At 45.8% G+C, this 12,128-nt stretch overlaps 1 pseudogene; it reads left to right on the top strand.

The window, feature by feature from the left end:
- The window catches only part of LOC113351386, a 50,703-nt pseudogene that overhangs the window by 21,047 nt on the left and 17,528 nt on the right, over positions 1–12,128 (top strand).

Below are 12,128 nucleotides of genomic sequence, written 5' to 3'. Positions count from 1 at the left end.
TATTCGTTATCTTTTCGTCATATAACCTTATCGAATTTTTTTTTAAGTTAAGTTTAATATGATACTAATTGAGAAATGCTAACATTACTTTACTAAAATTGTTATTAACATTATTGTTACAAACATTATTGAGTCCCAAAAATATTATTAACATTTATGTAATTATAAATTATTGACCCTCCGTATAAGTCAAGGTGATTAATAAGTTTATACGTGACCTCTAAGATTTATAAATAATACTAATCTCACTATTATTTTTTAGTATTAGATTATCTACATGTTCATACTTTTTATATTAATTATTCTCAAATCCTTATTAGCTAAAGTTATAGGTGTACCCTACAACTTTTACTTCATTACATAAACAAACAACCAAACAAACAAATCAAATAATTCTTTTAATTATTGGTAGATTTAGTTATTAATATTTATCTCACAACCCAACCCAGTTCTAAACTAATTTATTTCACTAACTAGCAATGGCTATTTCTATCTTTTCCCATGCAAGATATAATAGTGAGCTCTGATACCAACACTGTAGCGCCTCCTAAGCTAGCAGCTGACTAATCCAAGATATTAACTAAATAAAGAGGCACCACGATTCTAATTCAAATACTTAAACATTAAATTTCATTTACAAACAACAACTCTGCTTACCTGCAATTGCAGTAGCAAGCCTCAACTGGAGCTATTAGCCATTCCCTATAACCATCATTACTAACTACACACATCAGGCCTGGATTAGCTCCATTACATTCCTACTACTAAGTTCAGCTTACTTCTTGAGCAACCAAACATTCCTAACTGTAAAACTAACTTAACTTGCCAATTAACCATTCCCTACAATTCAACTTCCTTAACATCTCCAAGACCCTGTACCTATCAAACCAACATCACCTGCAACTCCATCTCAGCACCAGCAACACCTCTACTTCACATTTTTGTAATTCCAGTTCAACAATAACAACTACACATATATCACCACCATTCTTCAATACAGAATTGAGATTACAAAACCACCACTAATACATATCTCCTCCCCCGTAATATAGACATCATCACCACCAGAAATAAACTCATCTCAGCAATATCTTAATTCCATGAAACAACATCATCTAAACCATTATATCATACAACCCCAACTTCCATCAACAATCTAAACATTTATTTACAACATTCATATTCATATCTTCCCTGCAAACCTCAGTTGAGACTAAACACAGTACCATCCTTCAACAACAACACTGCCATCTTCTTAAACCTTCTCCTAAATCAATAACTCATATTCCACCAGTTCTAGAGGTTCAATTGCTGCATCTACAGCTCAGTTCAACAACAATCCAGCTCAACCTTCAATTTCAATTATACAAACCCATATCTTGCACATAATACCTGCACCAGTGGTCGTATCATAATCCTTGTACAATTACTACCAAGCAACTTCAGTTAAGATCATGCATCAATTCCACTAAACACCATTATTCTCAATTTCGCCACTTCATTAACACATAATAATTACATAACTGATCTACTCCCTTACCAGTTACATGAAGGTCAGCCCCAAACTTCCTGAGTTTACAATAACCAACCCAAGAGTTGTTTCCAAATAAATTCTCGTCAACACCACTCAAGACAGCTCAACACAATCCATATTCATTACCATTCACATATACTTAATCTAAGAAGATGAACAACTTTACTAAATTGATTTAAGAAGACGATTACCTTTGAGTTGGTTCGTAAATCCACATCAAGAACACCAGTAATCCCTTCAGTTCGTCTCAGCTGATATCCATTAAAACTTGGAATGCATCTCCTATTGATAACTAGTTCAGCTTCAATCAAAAACAGGAACCGTAATTCCCAAATATGATAAGAATCCTAATTTCTGATTCTATTGATTCTTCCACTATATCCCCTATTTCATGACAGACTCATCGATAATGAGTCACTTACGACTCTGATTTTATCTTCCAATCATTCTTTGAGTTCTTCTTACAAACCCTAATTATCAATTTCTCGAATCAAATGCATCTCTGTAAATCCAATCTTCAAATCATCTTCAGAACAACCCCACAACTTCCATCAAACACTAGTTGAGAACAAACCCATCTTCAATTTCATCTTAATCATCACCAATTCGAAACCCCAATTCATAATCACAGAAAACCTTAACTTAGTTCACTGAATCATCTTTTCCTCTTCATCAACAACAACCTCGACTCCTCTATAATCTATACATCTTCATCAGTCGATTCTTATCAATCAAATCTTACTAACAACTCACAAATCTCTCACAGTAATATGAGCGTGAAGAACAGAGGAAAGAGAGGAAGAAGAAGAAGAAAGAAGAAGAAGAAGAAAGAAGAAGAATAGAAAAGAAGATAAGAAGAAGTGACTTTCTTCGATTTGGTTTTGTTAGATAATACCAACGGATGACACGTTCAGCTGAACAGGGGAAGCCACCTGACTAACTGCGACCACCCTTCCATCTTAGATGCAAATCTTAGCCGTCCAAGGTCGCCAAACAACGCATGGTAATCTTTGGCGGAACACCAAAACCCTAGTTTGGCCACTCCTAAACCACGCCAAGGAATGCCGACCATGCCACATGTGCCAATGGCATGCCACGTCATCCACCTTGCCGCGCCTAAGCCATGCCATGTCGGCCTTCCCTTCACGTCTGCCAAAACGAAGGCGTGCGACAATCAACGACCACCCTTCCATCTTAGATGCAAATCGCAGCCGTCCAAGGTCACCAACCAATGCATGGTAACCTTTGGCCCAACGCCAAAACCCTAGTTTGGACGCGCCTAAACCACGCCAAGGCATGCCGACCATGCCACATGTGCCAATGGCTTGCCGCATCATCCATCTTGCCGCGCCTAATCCATGCCTTGCCGGACTTCCCATAACGGCTGCCAAAACGAAGGCGTGCGACAATCAACGGCCACCCTTTCATCTTAGATGCAAATCTCAGCCGTCCAAGGTCACCAACCAACGCATGGTAACCTTTGGCCCAACGCCAAAACCCTAGTTTGGCCGCGCCTAAACCACGCAAAGGCATGCCGACCATTCCACATGTGCCAATGGCATGCCGCGCCATCCACCTTGCCGCGCCTGAGCCATGCCATATCGGCCTTCCCTTCGCGGCTACCAAAACGAAGGCGTGCGATGATCAACGACCACCCTTCCATCTTCGATGCAAATCTTAGCAGTCCAAGGTCGCCAAACAACGCATGGTAACCTTTGGCCAAACGCCAAAATCCTAATTTGGCCGCGCCTAAACCACGCCAAGGGATGCCGACCATCCCACATGTGCCAATGGCATGCTGCGCCATCCAACTTGCCGTGCTTAAGCCAAGCCATGCCGGCCTTCCCTTCATGGCTGCCAAAACGAAGGCGTGCGACAATCAACGACCACCCTTCCATCTTAGATACAAATCTCAGCCGTCCAAGGTCACCAACCAACGCATGGTAACCTTTGTCCCAACGCCAAAACCCTAGTTTTGTCGTGCCTAAACCACACCAAGGCATGCCGACCATGCCGCATATGCCAATGGTATGCCGCGCCATCCACCGTGTCGCGCCTAACCCATGCCGGCCTTCCCTTCACGGCTGCCAAAACGAAGGCGTGCGATAAAAAATTGCCACCCTTCCATCTTAGATGCAAATCCTAGTCGTCCAATGACGCCAACCAACGCATGGTAACATTTGGCCCAACGCCGAAACCTTTGTTTTGGCCACGCCCAAACCGCGCCAAGGCATGCCAGCCATGCCACATGTGCCAATGGCATGCCAACCACCTTGCCGAGCCATACCATGTCGGCCTTCCCTATGCGGCTACCAAAACAAAGGCTTGCGAAGATCAACGACCACTTTTTCATCTAAGATGCAGATCTTAGCCTAAACTATGCCATATTAAGGCGTACCGTCCATGCTTTCATGCCATTGGTTACCAAACGAAGGGTTGCAATAATCAACGACTACCCTTCCTCTCAAGATGCAAAATCTCGACCGTAGAAGGTCACCACCGAGCCGGAAAGTCTCCCAAGCTCAACTTGCCGAGCAACAACATGCTACATGTTTTCCAATAAAACACTTGAGACATCAACACATGTCACAAACTGGGGGATGCTCATTGTGTATTGGTTTGGCAGTTTAGAGCGTGCGGCGTACACTACGCCCGTTATAAGACAGTGTCATAAGGATGAGGCGGTTAGTAAATACATGGAGTAATGGTGAAACGCTTTCTTTTGTGGAACATCAATTCTAGGCGTTATCGGTTACCACCTCCTCCTATTTACTCATCTGTTTTCCATTTCTTACGAGACCAGAGTACGTTTTACTTCGACTTGTAAATAGGTCTTACCTATTTCAACTGAACAACAAGTTCAGGTCAGGAGGATACAACACTCAGAAAATATTTTATAGATTTCCATCTGTTAGATTCCCACTTTCTGATACAAGTCGTGAAACAACTATTCTTCCAGAATAAACTATTCTGGTCTCAACACTCTCTTCGCTTCCCTCCCCAAAACCAACCATTCTCCTTTACTTTGTGACCGAAGCAAGTCTGGAACGGCCATTTCTTGGTTTAGGCCAGATTTGTACAGATTGATCTCTCGAATCTAAAGTACTCCCTTGCAGTACATTGTTTAGGGTTTAAACTCGTTTCTCACCCACACACCCGAAATTACCAAAATCAGCAGGAATCGTTTTCACCCTCAAACAATTGGCGACCACAGTGGGTGGTTGATATTTTGGTCACGATGTCAATTTTCAATCCTCGATCTCATATCTCTACCTAGATGTCGGGACAGTAAAATCAAACGATCCGTTCAGGAATCGACGACTCAACTACTAGGCGGCTCGATTACCAGTCGTGACACGACAAGGGACGACTGGGGACTTCCGAAGGTTTAGAAGCAAACGATCCGATCAGGGATCGGAAACACGACAAGGAATGATTGGGGACTTTCCACGGTCACAGCGATGTTTCCCACAAAACTCGGTCTTACATCCGGGAGATTCCTTTTTCACCAGAAGATCCAAAAAACAAGTAAGTCTTGCCTAGACAAAATACTTGGTTTATTACTTCAGGTTTTCACGGGAATGATGAAACCAATAGCCATGTTATGTTTCATCTCATGCTCTCTGTAGACAAGCAATGCTCACGATTCAGTGGCTTTCCTGGGATGTTTGCACCATTCGCAATCGTAACCAAAAAGCATAGTTATTCTAAAAACAGTTCGTTCCAAATAATAATCCAAAACCCTCAAGGTAACATTTGTCTGTCAAACCAAAAATACAGGAAATCAAAACTGTAAACTAGGCGTTTCATTTTCCTTTCAAAAAAAAAAAACCTAAAATAAGAAGTTCAGAAGACAGAAATGCGTTCAAGGAAAGTTTTTCAACAATGGATTGCTCTTCTTAGCAAAAGCCTCTTTCGTGCTTTGGAGAGCCGCCCTTTTCAACTTCAGCTTCCTGGACAACTTTTCGACTTCCGCTTCCTACTTCTTCACCATATCCGCAGAAGGACCTTCGACTGTTTCGGCCAGCAACTTTTCAACCTCAGAGAAACTTTCAACGAACCAAGGAATATTGAACTCGAAGTTTATACACGTGTCACGATGGAACCTCCAGCTCGAGACTACATCCTTAGAAACAGTTTACCAGTCACATTGCACATGTCGTCAATCGAAGACAAAGCTTCCTCCACACGCTTAACCAACGCAAATCGACTAGTAATTTTCTTGGTCGTGGCGATATGTCCGTAGCTTTTCCATATCCTGGTGTATAGCGCCGCGTGTTTGGATGACACGCTAAATCCCCCGATCAACACATGATCCGGATGAGGAACCAGATATGGAGGGTTGAAAGTGGCGCCCGCGACTGCATCAGCAACCGACAAGGGATTCCTAACGACAATTGCACCTGCGGCCACTGGAGTACTCTCCATTTTCTTAGTCACAACGACGTTTTCATCTCGATAAACATCCATTTCAAGGTCGCCCGGTGCGGCTGTCACAGTTGGAGACAAAGCTGAATCTTCGCCAGTCTACGTCTCAGGGCCATCTTAAGAAACGGCTTCCCTCTATGATATCACGGATTATATATTTTCCAAAGAGAAAGGAAGAGAGGAAAGAAGAAAAATCATGCGGGAGACTCACTAATTCGCTTTCATACCGACTAGAGGAAGATTCAGCACTGCTGTCAGAAGAACTACTCTCGCCATCACTGAAATCTAAACTTTCATACTTCTCGGGTTCCCCATCACCATGGATAGGCTCAGCACCGCCACCCTCCGTCTCGAGAAACGATGTTTTCTAATCACTTGCAAGTTTGGTGAAGGTGTTCACGCTGCTGAGACCCTGGGCAAGATACAAAGACGGATACTCAGAAAATAAACAAGGATATACGCGATCCAACTAAAATCAAGAGGAAAAGCATACGTACCCGCATATTAGACGAAATGAAAGTCGGTAGGGCTATCAAATATGACTGGGAACAGTCTGCACAGCCTTTAGACCTTCGCTCATTCACTTAGGGACTATCTGCATTCGGGCTAACAGATTTTCGCTTGGTCTAAGAAGGATCCGTCAGCAGTGGGTGCTCCGCTAAAATCGCAGGAGAAGGCTTACCACGACGGTTTTCTACCACATCATTCTCGAATCCATGGATAGCGAGAAACTCATCCTGCCAAAATATGTTATATTTGAAGGTTGTTGATGGATTTCGTTCCGCGAGCGGAAAAGGGGGACTTTTACCCGATAGAAGAACACTATCATCGAGACTAGTTGGCAATGAGTCTTCTGGAACAACCGGCTGACGAACGAGTGGGAACCCTTGTTCATAACCCATATGCCGAGCCGCCCTATCGATATTGTAAGAAACTGCTTTGCAAGATCCTCGAAATAAAGACGACACATGACCGGGCGTGTAGCTTCGCATGAACACCATCTCTCCAACACTCATATCCTCTTTATCAGAAGACAAAGACATGCTCGGAGCAGGAGCAAAGGTATTGATCTGAGTTATGGACGCATGCACCGGAGCCCATGGATGAAAATTTACCGTGTGCGAGTTGTCAAGGAATCCAACCAGGTTCGAACCAATCTTTGGGCGCCTATTCGGCCAGCACAGTATCCTAGAACCACCCCAAGACTCAGGAAGTACGGCTAACAGTTTTGGAGCATACCTTTCGAAGTGCTCCCACAACCACGCTTAGAGAAAGGCGGCATGAATATACGAATCCACTTTCATGTAGCTATTTGAAGCGCACATGTCCGCGACAAGATGATCCAAGTGTGTGTACAGAGAACCAAGAAACAAGCTGCCAATAGGGAGAACGACACCTTTTGCCAATTTTATGGCAAACTTGATAAGTTCCTGTCTTATCTCCTTCTTACCAGAGCCGTCATCGAAAATATCTCTAGATAACCAAAGAGCCAAGAACGTTGCGACATGAAGTGTAATATTTTTCTGATTTGGCTCAAACTCATCAGGAAACCATTGAGACACCCACCAGCCATAGAAGCACCTCGTCTTGTTTTCTTTCTGAACGAATCCTTTTTATTTCGCAACCAGAGCGGAGTGCATTTCTTCTTCATCTGCAGACAACTTGACATCGAGGTTTCCTATTACGGGAAGGTTCAGCAAGACGGCCATGCTCTCTAAAGAGATAGTCATTTCACCCCACCTGCATATGGCTGTGTGAGTGTACGGACACCATCTGGAAATAAAATCAACCAAGCCTGGAATATTTTTCCTAATTTGAAGCATTGAGGAAGCCGCGGAAGCATCAATAATTTGCGCCTTGGTCAAACTGGCTTTTACACATTCCTGGCTCATCATGAATCGCATCCATTTATCAAAGGGACGCAACGTACTCACACAGATTTTAAAGTCAATGGGAGAAGCAAAATACTCTTTCCTCTGAAGACAAAACCTTATTACACCTCCAGACCGAACTGACCGGGCCTCTCCTTCACTTTCCGGACCAGTCAGAAGAATCGACACATACTTGGGATGATTTTTTCTAATTGTGGCGGATGTTGTAAAGAACTCATCGTCTATGTTTGGCTTGGAATTTCCAACATCTTTCGGTACGGTAGAACTTTTCTCAATGACATCCTAACGAAATTCTCTCACGCTAATTTCACCTTCGAAATAACTACAATGGAACAATACAAAGAGAAATTATTACAGAAAGTGCATGGAAATTATTTTATCAGACACAGGAGATTCATCCTGGATGCAAGCCAATTTGTTTCAAAGTCATAATGCGCATGACCAAAGAAATAGGGACTGACAGACCCTGCATCACCACCTCATGCCAAGGCCGTATCCTGCAGCAGGAAATTTGCGCCCGGACGAGGAGGCACGCCCCACCATAGGAACAATACACACGGCCACACCAGGAAAAGGGAGGAAACCCTAGGAGATAGGTTTTCACGGGAAGGGAATGACAGTTACTAGCTCATGCATGCCTATTTTGCACAGTAATTAAGGCTGCCAACATTACTACGATATTCACGCCTAAATGTTACTACAAGTTCACGCAAAGAATATTTACGGCTAGGATTCATACCAACACAAAAGAACAATATTTTTATAAGTTCATGAAAAGGTACGCCTACAGCTAGGGTTTGCACTAACACAAGAAAACAAGAAAAACAAGTTAAAGAGGAAGTGCTGGAAGACATACCTGGGATTCGTTCATCCGCTTTACTGTTACCACATGGCCAGAATAAAAAAAAAATAAAGGTGTGAAATAAAAGTAGAGGCCGATCCCCTTCTATAGGCGTGTTACTTGGGAGTTTGAATAAGGAAAGGACTTCCTATTTGAGTCAAGTAAAGAAAAGAGGCAACCGGGCCCGCGAAGACAAATCACCATGCCAAGCCATCCGCGCATGCTTTTCCTCAACAAACCGCGCCATTGCCTTGGCCCCACCATGCCAAGCCGTCCGCACCATGCCTTGGCCCCACCACGCCAAGCCTTCCACATGCTTTGCCTCACCAAACCGCGCCTTGCCTTGGCCCCACCATGCCAAGCCGTCCGCGCCATGACTTGCGGCGCCAACACCAACAACTCGCCAAGCCAGCGTCATGATGTTCCCTAACCCATCCAAGGTGATACATGGCTAGACTAAGTCGACGATCTTCATCTCACCACTTCACGGTCTACACCACAAATAGAATCTACGCAAGGCCGCCAAACATGAGGATCATGAACTCTCCTTACCTCTCGAAAAAGGTTAATCGGACTTTCCTGACCATCTTTTCACGACCTGTCATTTCAATTTTTGTCCTCGCCTGTCACCATCTTATGCTTACCTCGCAACAATGCTCCTGTTCCGAGCTAAGCAGGGGACTTAATTTTGATGGTGGTTTTTAGCTTAGGGTCAAAATCGTAAAACTGTACATCTGACATGACGTCACTATGACCATTAAAACATTTATTGAATCAATCAGCATGCCTACGTAAGAATTACCGGGGTACCCTTTTTTTTACATGGGTCATGTTCCACGGCAGAACCCTTAACACTGATTGTCATCATCTATGCCAAACCCTAATTCTCATGCTACCGTGCCAAGGCATGCCAACCATGAAAGCCACACCACTGCGCCAATGGCAGACCATGCCAGCCACATCTCCGCGCCAAGGCATGCCAACCATGCCAGACGCACCACTACGCCAATGGCATGCCATACCAGTTGCACCTCCGCGCCAAGGCATGCCAACCATGCCATCCTCACCACTGCGCCAATGGCATGCCATGCCAGCCGCACCTCCACGCCAAGGCATGCTAACCATGCCAGCCGCACCACATGTGCCAATGGCATGCCAACCACCTAGCTGCGCCATACCATGCCGGCCTTCCCTATGCGGCTACCAAAAGGAAGGCGTGCGATGATCAACGACCACCCTTCCATCTTAGATGCAAATCTTAACCTTCCAAGGTCGCCAAACAACGCATGGTAACCTTTGTCCCAAACCCTAGTTTTGGCCACGCCAAACCGCGCCAACGCATGCCATGCCACATGTGCCAATGGCATGCCAACCAGCTTGCCGCGCCATACCATGTCGGCCTTCCCTACGCGGCTACCAAAACGCAGGCGTGCGATGATGAACGACCACCCTTCCATCTTAGATGCAAATCTTGGTCGTCCAATATCGCCAAACAACGCATGGTAACCTTTGGACCAATGCAAAATCCCTAGTTTGGCCACGCCTAAACCACGCCAAGGCTTGCCGACCATGCCACATGTTCCAATGACATGTCGCGCCTAAGCCATGCCATGCAGGCCTTCCCTTCACGGCTGCCAAAACGAAGGCGTGCGACAATCAACGGCCACCCTTCCATCTTAGATGCAAATCTCAGCCGTCCAAGGTCACCAACCAATGCATGGTAACCTTTGGCCCAACACCAAAACCTTAGTTTGGTCGCTCCTAAACCACGCCAAGGCATGCCGACCATGCCACATGTTCCAATGGCATGCCGCCATCCACCTTGCCACGCCTAAGCCATGCCATGCCGGCCTTCCCTTCACGGCTGCCAAAACGAAGGCGTGCGGAAATGAACGACCACATTTCCATCTTAGATGCAAATATCAGTCGTCCAAGGTCACCAACCAACACATGGTAACCTTTATCCCAATGCCAGAACCCTAGTTTGGACGCGCCTAAACCATGCCAAGGAATGCCGACCATGCGACATGTGCCAATGGCATGCCGCGCCATCCACCTTGCCGCGCCTAAGCCATGCCATGCCGGCCTTCCCTTCGCGGCTACCAAAACGAAGGCGTGCGATGATCAACGACCACCCTTCCATCTTAGATGCAAATCTTCGCCGTCCAAGGTCGCCAAAAAACGCATGGTAACCTTTGGCCCACGCCAAAACCCTAGTTTGGCCGCGCCTAAACTACGCTAAGGCATGCCGACCATGCCACATGTGCCAATGGAATGGCGCACCATCCACCTTGCCGCGCCAAAGACATGACATGCCGTCCTTCTCTTGACGGCTGCCAAAACGAAGGCGTGCGAAAATCAACGACCACCCTTCCATCTTAGATGCAAATCTCAGCCGTCCAAGGTCACCAACCAACGCATGGTAACCTTTGGCCCAACGTCAAAACCCTAGTTTGGACGCGCCTAAACCACGCCGAGGCATGCCGACCATGCCACATGTGTCAATGGCATGCCGCGCCATCCACCTTTCTGCGCCTAAGACATGCCATGCCGGCCATCCCTTTACGGCTGCCAAAACGAAGGCATGCGACAGCCAACGGCCACCCTTCCATCTTAGATGCAAATCTCAGCCGTCTAAGGTCACCAACCAACACATGGTAACCTTTGGCTCAACGCCAAAACCCTAGTTTTGGTCACGCCCAAACCGAGCCAAGGCATGCCGGCCATGCCACATGTGCCAATGGCATGCCAGCCACCTTGCCGCGCCATACCATGGCGGCCTTCCCTATGTGGTTACCGAAACAAAGGCTTGCGATGATCAACGACCATCCTTCCATCTAAGATGCAAATATTAGCCGTCCAAGGTCGCCAACCAACGTATGGAAACCTTTGGCCCAAAACCCTAGTTTTGGTCACGCTCAAACCGCGCCAAGGCATGCCGGCCATGCCTCATGTGCCAATGGCATGCCGGCCATGCCTCATGTGCCACCTTGCCGCGCCATACCATGCCGGCCTTCCCTATGCGGTTACCAAAACAAAGGCTGGCGACGATCAACGACCATCCTTCCATCTAACATGCAAATCTTAGTCGTCCAAGGTCGCTAACCAACGCATGGTAATCTTTGGCCCAACGCCAAAACCTTTGTTTTGGCCACGCCCAAACCGCGCCAAGGCATGCCAGCCATGCCACATGTGCCAATGGCATGCCAACCACCTTGCCGCACCATACCATGCCGGCCTTCCCTATGCGGCTACCAAATCAAAGGCTTGCGAAAATCAACGACCACTTTTCCATCTAAGATGTAGATCTTAGCCGTTCAAGGTTACCAGCTAACGCATGGAAACCTTTGGCCTGACGCCAAGTCCTAGTTTGGTCGCGCCCAAACAAAGCCAAAACCCTAACTTTTGGCCGAGCCTAAACTAGGCCATATTA

This window comes from Papaver somniferum, chromosome 2 (genome assembly GCF_003573695.1).
Source record: "Papaver somniferum cultivar HN1 chromosome 2, ASM357369v1, whole genome shotgun sequence".
Classification (NCBI taxonomy): Eukaryota; Viridiplantae; Streptophyta; class Magnoliopsida; order Ranunculales; family Papaveraceae; genus Papaver; species Papaver somniferum.
Note: the sequence above shows the minus strand (reverse complement) of the source record. Positions and strands in the feature narration are given on the sequence as shown.